The sequence below is a fragment of the Lolium perenne genome, chromosome 7 (assembly GCF_019359855.2).
Source record: "Lolium perenne isolate Kyuss_39 chromosome 7, Kyuss_2.0, whole genome shotgun sequence".
NCBI classification, from domain to species: Eukaryota; Viridiplantae; Streptophyta; class Magnoliopsida; order Poales; family Poaceae; genus Lolium; species Lolium perenne.
The window spans coordinates 166,097,381-166,112,801 of record NC_067250.2 but is presented as its reverse complement, the minus strand read 5'-3'; positions in this window follow the sequence as shown (position 1 = coordinate 166,112,801).

Here is a 15,421-nt window from a genome sequence, read left to right as displayed (position 1 = left end):
AATAGGAAACACTTTGATAATGTTGATGTCTCCATTCATTATTGGCTTGGTCAGCTTAGTGTGGATCTGGATCTTCTCAAGTCTAGGGCGAAGCAAGACCTTAGACACAACATAGATTCTTTTGTTAGAGAAATAAGAGTGTAATCTTTTTCAGTCCTTTATGGGTCCTAAAAATAGGACCCTTGTAAATATGTTGTAACTTTAACCTTCTTTTTAATTTAAGTGCAGTAGGAGTCTCTCCTGCTGTAGGTTCCTCAAAAAAAAAATTAGTGTCATAAATATTGCTACTTTTTTCTAGAAATTTAGTTAAAATTATAAATTTTAACTTAAGACATATCCTAACGTACACTTATTCTAGGATGAAGGGAGTACATCTTACTTGTATTTTATTTATCGAACCCGTTTTTTCTCACTTATTTGTTCAGTTCATGCTCATGTTCAACCTGGTAAAATACCATTGTCAAATGTCAATGGTCAGCCCCCTGTAAGAGTAAATCAAGCATCGAAGAAAAGTAAAGAGTAATCATGGAAGCAGCCACACTCGTCTCTACATCTCCCTCTTGTGAAAAGCAAGTACGGTAAGCAAAATCCCCTTTTCTACTGTATAGCAGTGAGCCAAGTCTACCCAATCTCCCAATCCATTGGCTCTCCCGTGCATGCATCTTCAAAATTTACCTTTTCCATGCTCTTGGAGGCGAGGCTTGACCAAGACGGGACGCGCGGTGGAGCAGAGGATATGTCATTGCCCACCAGCGAGGCCGCTAGTCATCGCCGATGGTTTGAAGTTGTAGGAGAGGCCCTCGCTGTTGTGGCCGCCGCTTCGGAGGCGCGTGGTTGCCGGCAGCTCGGCCACCAATACCGGGATTGTCCGTGCTGCCGGCAGGTCGACAACAGAGGTCGCAGCTGCGCCAACCCCATTGTCCGGCCCTGACGAATTCAGTCTGAGGGCATCTTCAGCGGGCCGACGCATATTTATGTCCGTTAGCGTTGGGCACGGACATTAAAAACGTCCGCATGTTCGCATGCGTCTGCCCCTTTTTCAGCGGCAGGGGACGCATTTATTCGACCGCATGCGTGATTAGAGAGGAGAGAGAGGGGCAAGATTCTATTTGTGTGGTTAGGAATAACCGCATGCGTGATGAAAGGAGAAGAGAGATGGCTACATGCAGACCAAACGGATACAAACGGACGCGCGGACGCGTCGGCACAGACGCATTCCTGGCGCATATTTGGTCCATGTTTGCGTCAGGACGGACACTGCGGACGTTTTGCGTCTAGCCGCTGGAGCGCGTTTTTTTGTCCGCGTAGACGCAAACGGACGAAAAACGTCTATTTGCGTCGCCCCGTTGGAGATGCCCTGAAGACTGCAACGCCACGCGCGGTGCCGCCAGTTGTTGGCCTTCCACAAAAGAACGTGTCATGTACAGGGCATGCTTGCCTGTATACGTACATATACTGATATACGCGATCCGGAGAGAGCTAAAAAGGTGCCAATCTGGATGTATAGAAGATGTAGCGGTGACACTTCAGCTCAACCAAGCCCTCTGGGCTGACAACAACAAGGTCCTCGAAGAACTAAGGAACGCTGCAAGGGAGACAAAAATAGAGCTGTTGTGAAAATGTGAGGTATGAGCAGCGAGAGGGATGCAGGTGATAGGATTTCAACCGGATGGAGGCATTGTGTGCGGAACGCAGGCCGCCGGCAACAAGTTTTATTTTAATATAAAAAATATCAGAAGCACTGCAGCTTGTGGAGTTGTCGGGAAGGATCGAGGAGCTGCCAAAACCTGCCAAAACCTGTGCGCGGGAGAGTGAGCGGGAAGTGAGTAGGAGCGAATCCATGCGCTGACAACCATTCGATGTGGCGATGTGGACGGCTAAAAGAGACTTTGCGTTGCTTGGTGGGTGGCTGGATTGGGTTTAAAATTCAAATTTCAAAACTGGTGCATTATAGTAGTAGAGATAAGAAGTGACAACGGCTCCGAGTTCAAGAACTATACACTCAATGATTTTCTTAGTGATGAGGGGATACGTCATCAATATTCCGCTGCTTACACCCCTCAACAAAATGGTGTTGCGGAGAGGAAGAACCGGACTCTTATGGATATGGCAAGATCTATGATGGCGGAGTATAAATCCCGCTATAACTTTTGGGCCGAAGCCATCTCCACCGCTTGCCACTCTTCTAACCGGCTCTATCTCCGCAAGGGATTGAACAAGACTCCATATGAAATACTCACCGGCAACAAGCCCAATATCTCATACTTCAAGGTGTTCGGTTGTAAGTGTTTCTATAAAATCAAAGGAGTTCGTTTGTCTAAATTTGCTCCTAAAGCTTTGGAGGGTATATTTGTTGGTTACGGTGCCGAATCTCACACTTATAGAGTCTTTGATGTATCCTCCGGGATTATCATTGAATCTTGTAGTGTGAAGTTCGAAGAAAATGATGGCTCCCAAGTGGGGCAAGTTGATGTATGTGCAGGTGATGAAATACCTCAAGATGCCATAGTAAGAATGGGTGTGGGATTTTTCCGCCCCATTGAGGGACACGGTGTGGCGTCTCGGGAAGAACTATGCTCTACCACGGTGGAGCCCTCATCCTCTCAACATCAACAAACCCCATCTCTTGAAGCTAATGATGCACCAACCCAAGAACAAGAATAAAACCCTCTCTCTCATGAACAAGATCAAGGACAAGATCAACCAAGAATTCATGATGGCTCCGATGAGTATCCATTTGATATTTGCGCTTCACCAAATATTGTCCAAGATCAAGCACATGAGGATGAGCAATCTCAAGAAATTGAGGAAGCTCAAATTCAAGGTCAAGACGGGGACCCAAATGATCAAGTTGATCAAGTGACACCTCCAAGGCCAAGAAGAACCAAGGAGGAGATCGAGGCCCGTCGTTTAGCAAGAAGAGATAGGACCCTTGAAATTCGTGGACACACTCATGACAAGGTCCTTGGTGATGTTCGAGCAAAAGTCTCCACAAGAAGGCAATTGGCTAACTTTAGCAATCATCATGCTTATATCTCCGTAGTGGAACCCAAGAAAGTGTTTGAAGCCCTTGAAGATTCGGATTGGGTGGAAGCTATGCATGAGGAACTCAACAACTTCAAGCGCAACAAAGTGTGGACCTTAGTAAAGAAGCCAAAGGAGTGCCGCAATGTTATAGGCACTAAATGGATATTCAAGAACAAGCAAGATGAGTTTGGAAATATTGTGAGGAACAAGGCAAGATTGGTGGCTCAAGGTTTCTCTCAAGTTGAAGGAATTGACTTTGGAGAGACCTATGCTCCTGTGGCTCGTCTTGAGTCCATCCGTATCCTTCTTGCTTATGCATCGCATCATAACTTTAAGTTACAATAAATGGATGTGAAAAGTGCTTTTCTTAATGGTCCTTTGCATGAAGAGGTGTATGTTAAGCAACCCCCGGGGTTCGAGGATCTCAACTTTCCTAACCATGTCTACAAGCTTGATAAAGCATTTTATGGTATCAAACAAGCTCCTAGAGCTTGGTACGAGCACCTTAAGGAATTGTTGGTAGACCGTGGGTTTGATGTTGGGCTAATCGACCCCACTCTTTTTACTAAGAGGGTCAATGGGGAGCTTTTCGTTTGCCAATTATATGTTGATGATATTATATTTGGCTCTACTAACAAAGCTTTCAATGATGAATTTTCAAAGCTTATGACCGATAGGTTTGAGATGTCTATGATGGGAGAGATGAAGTTTTTCCTTGGTTTTGAGATCAAGCAATTGAGAGAAGGAACCTTCATCAATCAAGCAAAATATCTCCAAGACATGCTCAAGAGGTTCAAGATGACCGAGTTGAAGGGTGTGGCCACTCCTATGGTTACCAAATGTCATCTTGCACTAGATCCCAATGGTAAAGAGGTGGATCAAAAGGTATATCGCTCCATGATTGGATCCTTGCTTTACCTTTGTGCATCTAGACCGGACATAGTGTTGAGTGTTGGTGTGTGTGCAAGGTATCAAGCTTCTCCTAAGGAGAGCCACATGATGGCTCTCAAAAGAATCTTTCGATATTTGGTTGATACCCCGAGATATGGTATTTGGTACCCCAAAGGCTCAAGTTTTATTCTCAATGGATATACCGATGCGGATTGGGCGGGTGACAAGGATGATAGGAAATCAACTTCCGGGGCTTGCCAATTCCTTGGTAGGTCCTTGGTGTGTTGGTCTTCTAAGAAGCAAAATTGCATATCTCTCTCCACCGCCGAAGCCGAATATGTTGCCGCCGCAAGTGGATGCACTCAATTGTTATGGATGAGGCAAACTTTAAAGGAATACGGTGTCATTTGTGACAAAGTGCCTCTATTATGTGACAATGAAAGTGCCATCAAGATTGCCTATAATCCGGTGCAACATTCAAGAACGAAGCATATTGAGATCCGGAATCATTTCATTAGGGATCATGTTGCCCGTGGTGATATTGAGCTTATCTATGTTCCTACCAAAGATCAACTTGCCGATATATTCACGAAGCCTCTTGATGAAGTAAGGTTCTCTTATTTGAGGAATGAGCTAAATATCATTGATTCAAGGAGTCTAGCTTGACCATCTTGCAAACACACCTTTGTCTCAAAACTTTATTTGGTTTAGATGTGGGCATGGAAATAGGGGGAGTGCGGTTTAAATTATTGAGCTATCCCTCCCCCCATAATGCCAACATTAAGAAATCATTCTCTTAATATCATGTTGATATGTGAGCTTCAATGATGAGTAGTGGCTTGGACCCAAGATATATCTTCGCGGTGTCATGTCACAACACTCATATATGGTGGCCTAGGCCACCACACTCTTCTTTGTGAAGAGTTGGAGTTATTTGGATTTTATCGCCTTTTATTTGACAACTCCATGTTCTTATGGGAAATCACTCTAGTTTGGCCTTATTTGCTCATATCTTGCAAACTTGAGTGATCATGTACCATTAACAGTTTGAGTCTTCTAAACCTAAGCCTACACTCATCTATAAGCCATTTCCATCTTTCTCATTTGTCATGGTTGATAAAAACTTGGAGTTTGAGGTTTCTCGGTTGGATGATCTAGGTTGCTCCATCTTATTGGTAAATATGCATCTTATATGTGAGGTGATAGTCTATTGCACCACATATGGGTCCGCAAATAACCAACTAAAGATAGGCGGGATTGACGGTGTTCTGAAATCTTCCAGAACACCGGATAATCCGGCCCCCTGGCGACCCGGAAAATCCAGCCCGGCCGGATTATCCGCCCTAAACTAGGGCCGGATTATCCGGCCTGGGCTGATCTTGAAAGGGCTGAGGTCGAGGCCGCGGGGGGGAAACGGTTCAGACCACCCCCCACGCGCCTCTCTCTCCTCTCTCTCCTCTCAAGATCGCCGGAGCTTCCCCTCCTCGCCGGAGTCGCCCCGTCCACTCCCTCCCGGAGTTTTTGGGTGGATCGGGTGCCCCTCCCTCCTAGCTACCTCCTCCTCCAAGCAGCTTTCGCAATGGAAGCGGGTATGACTCACAATCCCTAACCCTAGGTGTTGTGATTTGTATGTGCTATTTTCTTGGTGGATTTGGTGTCTAGTTGTTCCAAATTGCTTGTAGTGTACTCCTCTTGCATGCTATAAGGCCGATCTGTTCCAAGACAAGTTGTTGATTGCAAAATCTGCTAGATTCGCAGGGCTGGATTATCCGGCCCCCGCGAGGACCGGATTATCCGGGGTGGCCGGATTATCCGCCCCCTTGGGGCACCGGATTATCCGGCCTGGAGCTTCATCGCCACTGCAATTTTGATTCAATCTATCTTGTTTTAGACTTGTACCAGCTTATAGTATGTTTCTAGAGTGCATTACTGTATCATACATGACTTATGAGCATTATCTTCTCTTTGCTATCCATCTTTGCTATTCACAGGTCGTACTTCTCGGGGTACTTCTCGGAGACGCCTAAGGTCTGATCGGTCAAGTGATGAGTTCGTGCCCAACGCTCCTCGCAAGTCAACCTCATCTAGGCACAAGAACAAGGCATCAAGGGAAAACTACAAGGCCATGGACCCTATTTCTTATTCTGCTATCCGCATGAAGAACTGGTATGAAGACCTCCCAAGGGATGAAGAGACAGAGGGCAGGAAATTCTGGTGCATGGAACAGGAGTTCATCTATAAGGATATCTATGAGCCCATGAAGAAAGTACGTCCCATGCAAGCTATCGATGTGGAAGTTCTGGCAGTCAACGATCACTTTGCAGATGCCATCTGGGTGGCCGGTAGGATGGGCTTGAAGGATTTGATGAAGATTCGATGTGACTATAGTCCAGAGTTGGTGAAGCAGTTCTTTGCCACTTTGGCCATCCAGAAAGATGATGACCGTACTATGGAATGGATGTCTGGCTCCACTCACTGTACTGCCACCTTGCGCCGTTTTGCTGCTATTCTTGGAGTTCCTGCAGAAGGAGGCCGCCGTCTCCATGGACCTCAGAAGACAGATAAGAATGCACTGTTTGACCTCTATACATCTGCTGGAAAAGTGGGAGAGACCAAGGGGCTGCTTAGCATTTATAGTCAGTTACTCAGGTTCTTTCGGTCCACCATCGCTCCTAGTGGTGGTAACAATGATGCTCTCCGGGGAACTCTTGTGGATCTCATGTACCTCAGCTTTCGGTGTGCTCGTGATGAGAATGAGGAACGTAACTACACTATTGATATCATGGACTACATCTTCCATGAGATTCATGATGCCATGGTCTCCCGCACCACTATACCTTATGCGCCCTACATCCAGCTCCTCATCAACAACACTGCGGGCGTGAGTGGTGAAGACTTGAGCGGGTACCCTATGATGAATCACTCTGTCAAGAAGGCCTACAAGCTTAAGCCTGTCTCTTCTGCTGTACCTCCACCTGACTCCTTCATGGGTGCTGCTCGTTCTAGTGGATTTGCTCCTACTCGCCATCCCGACCTCCCTGCTATGAAGAAACAAGTGAACAGGCTCAGTTGGTTTCAGCGTTACATCCTTTGCATGAACATTGAGATCCATAAGGAGAACTTTGCGGCCAGCCGGGAGCGGGCTGAGATTAAGCATACTCAGGCGGTTATCCTACACAAGCTCAGTGGTGAGCAAGGACCCCCTCCTCAGCCTCCATCTCACCCAGGTTACAGCGGGTGGCATTCCGCACAAGTTCCGTGGAGTGATCTTGATAGTTGCATTCAGAGGTCCAGTCTCACTCGCCGTTCTCCGGATGCACCTGACACTGATGAAGAAGCAGAAGAAGAAGAAGAAGAAGAGGCGCAAGAGTCCGATGATGATGATGCCTCCGAGTGATCCCCATGGGGCGAGTAGCATCGCGCTTGTCCCCTTTTTGGCGTCTCGATGCCAAAGGGGGAGAAGCGTTGATGCGTGCAGTTGACACGTCCGAAGGGAACCCCAAGAGGAAGGTGTGATGCGCACAGCGGCAAGTTTCCCTCAGTAAGAAACCAAGGTTTAATCGAACCAGTAGGAGTCAAGAAGCACATTGAAGGTTGATGGCGGCGGGATGTAGTGCGGCGCAACACCAGAGATTCCGGCGCCAACGTGGAACCTGCACAACACAACCAAAGTACTTTGCCCCAACGAAACAGTGAGGTTGTCAATCTCACCGGCTTGCTGTAACAAAGGATTAGATGTATAGTGTGGATGATGATTGTTTGCAGAAAACAGGTAGAAACGATTGCAAGTAGATTGTATTTCAGTATAGAGAATTGGACCGGGGTCCACAGTTCACTAGAGGTGTCTCTCCCATAAGATAAACAGCATGTTGGGTGAACAAATTACAGTTGGGCAATTGACAAATAAAGAGGGCATGACCATGCACATACATATTATGATGAGTATTGTGAGATTTAATTGGGCATTACGACAAAGTACATACACCGCTATCCAGCATGCATCTATGCCTAAAAAGTCCACCTTCAGGCTATCATCCGAACCCCCTCCAGTATTAAGTTGCTAACAACAGACAATTGCATTAAGTATTGCGCGTAATGTAATCAGTAACTATATCCTTGAACATAGCACTAATGTTTTATCCCTAGTGGCAACAGCACATCCATAATCTTAGAGATTTCTGTCACTTCCCCAGATTCACGGAGACATGAACCCACTATCGAGCATAAATACTCCCTCTTGGAGTTAACAGCATCTACTTGGCCAGAGCATCTACTAGTAACGGAGAGCATGCAAGATCATAAACAACACATAGACATAACTTTGATAATCAACATAACAAGTATTCTCTATTCATCGGATCCCAACAAACGCAACATATAGAATTACAGATAGATGATCTTGATCATGTTATGCAGCTCACAAGATCCGACAATGAAGCACAATGGGGAGAAGACAACCATCTAGCTACTGCTATGGACCCATAGTCCAGGGGTAGACTACTCACACATCACTCCGGAGGCGACCATGGCGGCGTAGAGTCCTCCGGGAGATGAATCCCCTCTCCGGCAGGGTGCCGGAGGCGATCTCCTGAATCCCCCGAGATGGGATTGGCGGCGGCGGCGTCTCTGGAAGGTTTTCCGTATCGTGGCTCTCGGTACTGGGGGTTTCGCGACGGAGGCTTTAAGTAGGCGGAAGGGCAGGTCAGGAGGCGGCACGAGGGGCCCACACCATTGGGCCGCGCGGCCAGGGCAGGGGCCGCGCCGCCCTAGGGTTTGGCTGCCTCGTGGCCCCACTTCTTCTCCTCTTCGGTCTTCTGGAAGCTTCGTGGCAAAATAGGACCCTGGGCGTTGATTTCGTCCAATTCCGAGAATATTTCGTTACTAGGATTTCTGAAACCAAAAACAGCAGAAAACAGCAACTGACACTTCGGCATCTTGTTAATAGGTTAGTTCCAGAAAATGCACGAATATGACATAAAGTGTGCATAAAACATGTAGATATCATCAATAATGTGGCATGGAACATAAGAAATTATCGATACGTTGGAGACGTATCAGCATCCCCAAGCTTAGTTCTGCTCGTCCCGAGCAGGTAAAACGATAACAAAGATAATTTCTGGAGTGACATGCCATCATAACCTTGATCATACTATTTGTAAAGCATATGTAGCGAATGCAGCGACCAAAACAATGTATATGACATGAGTAAACAAGTGAATCATATAGCAAAGACTTTTCATGAATAGTACTTCAAGACAAGCATCAATAAGTCTTGCATAAGAGTTAACTCATAAAGCAATAATTCAAAGTAAAGGCATTGAAGCAACACAAAGGAAGATTAAGTTTCAGTGGTTGCTTTCAACTTATAACATGTATATCTCATGGATATTGTCAACATAGAGTAATATAATAAGTGCAATATGCAAGTATGTAGGAATCAATGCACAGTTCACACAAGTGTTTGCTTCTTGAGGTGGAGAGAAATAGGTGAACTGACTCAACATTAAAAGTAAAAGAATGGTCCTCCATAGAGGAAAAGCATCGATTGCTATATTTGTGCTAGAGCTTTTATTTTGAAAACATGAAACAATTTTGTCAACGGTAGTAATAAAGCATATGTATCATGTAAATTATATCTTACAAGTTGCAAGCCTCATGCATAGTATACTAATAGTGCCCGCACCTTGTCCTAATTAGCTTGGACTACCGGATCATCGCAATGCACATGTTTTAACCAAGTGTCACAAAGGGGTACCTCTATGCACTTTGTACAAAGGTCTAAGGAGAAAGCTCGCATTGGATTTCTCGCTATTGATTATTCTCAACTTAGACATCCATACCGGGACAACATAGACAACAGATAATGGACTCCTCTTTTATGCATAAGCATGTAACAACAATTAATAATTTTCTCATATGAGATTGAGGATATATGTCCAAAACTGAAACTTCCACCATGGATCATGGCTTTAGTTAGCGGCCCAATGTTCTTCTCTAACAATATGCATGCTTAACCATAAGGTGGTAGATCTCTCTTACTTCAGACAAGACGGACATGCATAGCAACTCACATGAAATTCAACAAAGAATAGTTGATGGCGTCCCCAGTGAACATGGTTATCGCACAACAAGCAACTTAATAAGAGATAAAGTGCATAAGTACATATTCAATACCACAATAGTTTTTAAGCTATTTGTCCCATGAGCTATATATTGCAAAGGTGAATGATGGAATTTTAAAGGTAGCACTCAAGCAATTTACTTTGGAATGGCGGAGAAATACCATGTAGTAGGTAGGTATGGTGGACACAAATGGCATAGTGGTTGGCTCAAGTATTTTGGATGCATGAGAAGTATTCCCTCTCGATACAAGGTTTAGGCTAGCAAGGCTTATTTGAAACAAACACAAGGATGAACCGGTGCAGCAAAACTCACATAAAAGACATATTGTAAACATTATAAGACTCTACACCGTCTTCCTTGTTGTTCAAACTCAATTCTAGAAATTATCTAGACCTTAGAGAGACCAAATATGCAAACCAAATTTTAGCATGCTCTATGTATTTCTTCATTAATGGGTGCAAAGTATATGATGCAAGAGCTTAAACATGAGCACAACAATTGCCAAGTATCACATTACCCAAGACATTTATAGCAATTACTACATGTATCATTTTCCAATTCCAACCATATAACAATTTAACGAAGAAGAAACTTCGCCATGAATACTATGAGTAGAAACTAAGGACATACTTGTCCATATGCTACAGCGGAGCGTGTCTCTCTCCCATAAAGTGAATGCTAGGATCCATTTTATTCAAACAAAACAAAAACAAAAACAAACCGACGCTCCAAGAAAAGCACATAAGATGTGATGGAATAAAATATAGTTTCAGGGGAGGAACCTGATAATGTTGTCGATGAAGAAGGGGATGCCTTGGGCATCCCCAAGCTTAGACGCTTGAGTCTTCTTAGAATATGCAGGGGTGAACCACCGGGGCATCCCCAAGCTTAGAGCTTTCACTCTCCTTGATCATGTTGCATCATACTCCTCTCTTGATCCTTGAAAACTTCCTCCACACCAAACTTAGGACAACTCATTAGAGGGTTAGTGCACAATAAAAATTAACATGTTCAGAGGTGACATAATCATTCTTAACACTTCTGGACATTGCATAAAGCTACTGGACATTAATGGATCAAAGAAATTCATCCAACATAGCAAAAGAGGCAATGCGAAATAAAAGGCAGAATCTGTCAAAACAGAACAGTTCGTATTGACGAATTTTAAAATGGCACCAGACTTGCTCAAATGAAAATGCTCAAATTGAATGAAAGTTGCGTACATATCTGAGGATCACTCACGTAAATTGGCATAATTTTCTGAGTTACCTACAGAGAATTTTGCCCAGATTCGTGATAGCAAAGAAATCTGAAACTGCGCAGTAATCCAAATCTAGTATGAACTTTACTATCAACGACTTTACTTGGCACAACAAAACACTAAACTAAGATAAGGAGAGGTTGCTACAGTAGTAAACAACTTCCAAGACACAAAATAAAAACCAAGTATTGTAGTAAAAACCATGGGTTGTCTCCCATAAGCGCTTTTCTTTAACGCCTTTCAGCTAGGCGCAGAAAGTGTGTATCAAGTATTATCAAGAGACGAAGCATCAACATCATAATTTGTTCTAATAATAGAATCAAAAGGTAACTTCATTCTCTTTCTAGGGAAGTGTTCCATACCTTTTTGAGAGGAAATTGAAATTTTATATTACCTTCCTTCATATCAATGATAGCACCAACAGTTCGAAGAAAAGGTCTTCCCAATATAATGGGGCAAGATGCATTGCATTCAATATCCAAGACAACAAAATCAACGGGGACAAGGTTATTGTTAACAGTAATGCGAACATTATCAACTTTCCCCAAAAGTTTCTTTGTAGAATGATCAGCAAGATTAACATCCAAATAATAATTTTTCAGCGGTGGCAAGTCAAGCATATTATAGATTTTCTTAGGCATAACGGAAATACTTGCACCAAGATCACATAAAGCATTACAATCAAAATCTTTAACCTTCATCTTAATGATGGGCTCCCAACCATCCTCTAGCTTTCTAGGAATAGAGGCTTCGCGCTCTAGTTTCTCTTCTCTAGCTTTTATGAGAGCATTTATAATATGTTTTGTGAAAGCCAAATTTATAGCACTAGCATTAGGACTTTTAGCAAGTTTTTGCAAGAACTTTATCACTTCAGAGATGTGGCAATCATCAAAATTCAAACCATTATAATCTAAAGCAATGGGATCATCATCCCTAATATTGGAAAAAATTTCAGCAGTTTTATCACAGGCAGTTTCAGCAGTTTTAGCAATTTCAGGCAGTTTCTCGCGCTTTGCATTAGAAGTGGAAACATTGCTAACACCAATTCTTTTATTATTAATAGTAGGAGGTGCAGCAACATGTGTAGCATTAGCATTACTAGTGGTGGTAATAGTCCAAACTTTAGCTACATTCTTCTCTTTAGCTAGTTTTTCATTTTCTTCTCTATCCCACCTAGCACGCAGTTCAGCCATTAATCTTATATTCTCATTAATTCTAACTTGGATGGCATTTGCTGTCGTAACAATTTTATTTTCAATATCCTTAGGTTTAGCAGCCATTTTATTAATTAAAGAAGATTGTGACGCCGACATGTATGAGATTCGGTTTTCAGCATTTGCAAGTTTAGTTTGCAACCCAGAAATCTCCATATTCAGATTTTCAAGTTGATTTCCTATATTCTTCAACAAGGTAGATTGTTCATTCATAGTTTTAGTAAATAATTTATTTTGCTCATATTGTGATTGCATAAAGCTCTTGGTAGATCTTTCAATTTCTAACATCTTTTCCTCATTAGGTGAAACATATCTACCATAAGAGTTACCATTAGCAGGATATGGCCTAGAATTTTGAGCAACCAATGAGGCTAACGGAACATTATTAGGATCAATATTAGTCCTATCATTCACAAGCATAGACATAATAGCATCAATCTTATCACTCAAGGAAGAGGTTTCTTCGACAGAATTTACCTTCTTACCTTGTGGAGCTCTTTCCGTGTGCCATTCAGAGTAGTTGATCATCATATTATCAAGAAGCTTTGTTGCTTCACCAAGAGTGATGGACATAAAGGTACCTCCAGCAGCTGAATCCAATAAATTCCGCGAAGAAAAATTTAGTCCTGCATAAAAGGTTTGGATGATCATCCAAGTAGTCAGTCCATGTGTTGGGCAATTTTTAACCAAAGATTTCATTCTTTCCCAAGCTTGAGCAACATGTTCAGTATCTAATTGTTTAAAATTCATTATGCTACTCCTCAAAGATATAATTTTAGCAGGGGGATAATATCTACCAATAAAAGCATCCTTGCATTTAGTCCATGAATCAATACTATTCTTAGGCAGAGATAGCAACCAATCTTTAGCTCTTCCTCTTAATGAGAAAGGAAACAATTTTAATTTTATAATGTCACCATCTACATCTTTATATTTTTGCATTTCACATAGTTCAACAAAATTATTGATATGGGCAGCAGCATCATCAGAACTAACACCAGAAAATTGCTCTCGCATAACAAGATTCAGTAAAGCAGGTTTAATTTCAAAGAATTCTGCTGTAGTAGCAGGTGGAGCAATAGGTGTGCATAGGAAATCATTATTATTTGTGGTTGTGAAGTCACACAACTTAGTGTTTTCAGGAGTATTCATTTTAGCAACAGTAAATAAAGCAAACTTGATAAAGTAAATGCAAGTAACTAATTTTTGTGTGTTTTTGATATAGCAAACAAGATAGCAAATAAAGTAAAACTAGCAACTAATTTTTTTGTATTTTGATTTAGTGCAGCAAACAAAGTAGTAAATAAAACTAAGCAAGACAAAAACAAAGTAAAGAGATTGGGAAGTGGAGACTCCCCTTGCAGCGTGTCTTGATCTCCCAGCAACGGCGCCGAAATTTGCTTGATGCGTGCAGTTGACACGTCCGTTGGGAACCCCAAGAGGAAGGTGTGATGCGCACAGCGGCAAGTTTCCCTCAGTAAGAAACCAAGGTTTAATCGAACCAGTAGGAGTCAAGAAGCACGTTGAAGGTTGATGGCGGCGGGATGTAGTGCGGCGCAACACCAGAGATTCCGGCGCCAACGTGGAACCTGCACAACACAACCAAAGTACTTTGCCCCAACGAAACAGTGAGGTTGTCAATCTCACCAGCTTGCTGTAACAAAGGATTAGATGTATAGTGTGGATGATGATTGTTTGCAGAAAACAGTAGAACAGTATTGCAGTAGATTGTATTTCAGTATAGAGAATTGGACCGGGGTCCACAGTTCACTAGAGGTATCTCTCCCATAAGATAAACAACATGTTGGGTGAACAAATTACAGTTGGGCAATTGACAAATAAAGAGGGCATGACCATGCACATACATATTATGATGAGTATTGTGAGATTTAATTGGGCATTACGACAAAGTACATAGACCGCTATCCAGCATGCATCTATGCCTAAAAAGTCCACCTTCAGGTTATCATCCGAACCCCCTCCAGTATTAAGTTGCTAACAACAGACAATTGCATTAAGTATTGCGCGTAATGTAATCAGTAACTATATCCTTGAACATAGCACTAATGTTTTATCCCTAGTGGCAACAGCACATCCATAATCTTAGAGATTTCTGTCACTTCCCCAGATTCACGGAGACATGAACCCACTATCGAGCATAAATACTCCCTCTTGGAGTTACAAGCATCTACTTGGCCAGAGCATCTACTAGTAACGGAGAGCATGCAAGATCATAAACAACACATAGACATAACTTTGATAATCAACATAACAAGTATTCTCTATTCATCGGATCCCAACAAACGCAACATATAGAATTACAGATAGATGATCTTGATCATGTTATGCAGCTCACAAGATCCGACAATGAAGCACAATGGGGAGAAGACAACCATCTAGCTACTGCTATGGACCCATAGTCCAGGGGTAGACTACTCACACATCACTCCGGAGGCGACCATGGCGGCGTAGAGTCCTCCGGGAGATGAATCCCCTCTCCGGCAGGGTGCCGGAGGCGATCTCCTGAATCCCCCGAGATGGGATTGGCGGCGGCGGCGTCTCAGTAAGGTTTTCCGTATCGTGGCTCTCGGTACTGGGGGTTTCGCGATGGAGGCTTTAAGTAGGCGGAAGGGCAGGTCAGGAGGCGGCACGAGGGGCCCACACCATAGGGCCGCGCGGCCAGGGCAGGGGCCGCGCCGCCCTAGGTTTTGGCTGCCTCGTGGCCCCACTTCGTCTCCTCTTCGGTCTTCTGGAAGCTTCGTGGCAAAATAGGACCCTGGGCGTTGATTTCGTCCAATTCCGAGAATATTTCGTTACTAGGATTTCTGAAACCAAAAACAGCAGAAAACAGCAACTGGCACTTCGGCATCTTGTTAATAGGTTAGTTCCAGAAAATGCACGATTA